This window comes from Manacus vitellinus, unplaced genomic scaffold (assembly GCF_001715985.3).
Source record: "Manacus vitellinus isolate BGI_N305 unplaced genomic scaffold, ASM171598v3 scaffold_10_pilon, whole genome shotgun sequence".
NCBI classification, from domain to species: Eukaryota; Metazoa; Chordata; class Aves; order Passeriformes; family Pipridae; genus Manacus; species Manacus vitellinus.
In genome coordinates, this window is record NW_021938838.1 from 1,098,779 (window position 1) to 1,101,017 (window position 2,239).

Sequence of the window (2,239 nt, forward strand, 5' to 3'; positions counted from 1 at the left end):
AAGAGGAAACTTAAAAAAAAATATTATATATATATATATATAAAAAGCGCCAGGTCTTTCTAAGCCTTTCTATTACCAATCAGTGAGGTTTCTGTGATATATTACACACTGCCAATCTCTTTCTCTGACTAATGGAAAAATTCATGTGTAGCTCAATAAAGAGAATGTTTGTCTGTACCCCGGGCTCTCCCCTCCTGTGCCTCTGCCTCCTTCTTTCCGCTGCCTGTCTGCCTCCCTCCAAAGGGAGGAAGGAAAGGTGCTAAAAATCACATTTTTGGGGGGATAGCACAGGGAGAAGGGGATGAACTACGGACTGGGTGTAAATCCTGGGATAGCAGCGTGTGGGAGCCCCTTGGTGCTTCAGAACATCACCAGGAGCAAAAATCCCCCCCAAAAAAACTCTCCAAGCAAGAAAATATTTATATTTCTTTGGGGAAAGCAAAGCAGATCATGAGGCCAAGTCCTTCATTTGTGGCAACATCAGAAAACCCACAATACTCGAGTTTCCCCCCCCGAGATACAGAGGAAGGTTCTCAAAGCAAGTCGAGGTTTTCTCCCTGCTGCACGAGCCATTCGAGGTTTGGTTGGGGGTTTGGGGTTTGAGGGTTTTTTTCACAATTTGGGTTTTTTCCTGCATTCCTCGTCCTGGGTGCCCAGCTCAGGGTACACATGTGGGACACTGGAGAGCCAATGGCACTGCCTGGCACAGGGAGAGATCATGGCACCACACTTACTATCCCCTCCCGTGCCACGGGAACGCTTCCAAACCCCACAGGGCCACTGGGTGACAGGGCCATAGGGTGGGTCACCCAGGACCCCCGACCTCAGCTTCGTGCCAGGCCACCCCTCACACGTCCCCTGCCCTCGGGATTCGGGAAGGCTGGTTGGCAGAGCCCCCATCCCACAGCAGCAGCTCCCGACCAACGTGGCTCCTCCAAGGTTCCTGCTGTTCACAGCCAGCAGGAGCAGCACATGTTGGCACTGGGAAAGTCTCCTCAAATGACCTCCCTTTCCAGGGAGGCAGAGCTGGCCAAGAGGCCACCGCTGGTCCCTGCGCTCTCCTGCACAAACCAGCCCTCAGTGGCTGGAGTGGGTCATTTTGCAGCAGTGCCACAGGCAGAGATGCCATCCAGTGGCTGGCCAGGGCCCACTCCTCAGGGAGCAGAGGGAAGAGCTGCCGGGAAAAGGTCAGGAGCCCAACAGGACAAGTACAGAAAGAATAGTCTGAGTCTCTGAAACACCCCCACCCTCCCTGGTGTAGCTCCACAAACCTTCCTCTTCCCACACACACCAGGCAGCACCTTCACTCATCTCTGCTGCAGCCCAAGGAACCACAGGACCTCGGGCAGGAGGGGTTTATCCAGGACAGGCTCATGGCATCCTCCCCTTCCCCATGGATCTGCTGCTGGCAGGACTGGATTCCACAGCAGGGTCCTGCAGCAGGTAGAGGGCTGGGGGCCAAGGAGCTGCTTTGGTACCTTTCCAGGTACCTTTTTTTGCAGTGGTGAAGTCAGAGGGGAGCAGGATGTCACACAGCTCCCAGAGCAACAGGATGGGCAGAGGGGGCTCGTGCACTGCTGCTGCCAGCCAGGCCCTGGGGCACCAGGGGCTCCTCGCCCTCTGTGTCTGGGGAAACCATTCCAGGGCACAGCACTCCTGTCCTGGGGAGGTGAGTGGGCTGGGAGAGGACAGGCCAAGGTGGTGGATCCACAGCTCCATCAAGCCCACAGCCGGGCCAAACCCTCCCTGGCTGCAGGCAGCCCCTCTGGGGGCATTTGGCATCATCATGTACAAAATGCATCACCAGGTACAACATCTCCCAGAAATGCAGCAAGGAGAACTCATGGAGACACGGAGCCCACGAGGATTTCTGTGCTGTGTTCTCCCCTCCCAGAGGAATGTCAGGTCTGCTGCTTGGATCAAGACCCAAACCCCACACTGCTCACAGGTAGAGTAGCTCTCATCCCCTCTGTACCCTGCCAGACAGCTCAAAGCCCTGCTCCATTTTCAGTCCTTGAGACACTGTTTCTCTTCCATTTCCATGTTCACAGCACAGCCAAATTCCAGTAACAATTACTGCCCTGCAACCCGAGGCTTGGGAGAATATTCCCAAACCCAGTGTTAGGAGGCTGTGCTCTCTCATCAGATGGAAAGGGGGAACCAAAGGGCACCAAAGTGCAGGTGCCCCATTTACAGACCAAACACACAGAGAAACCACACTACAGAAATTTCCAAACAA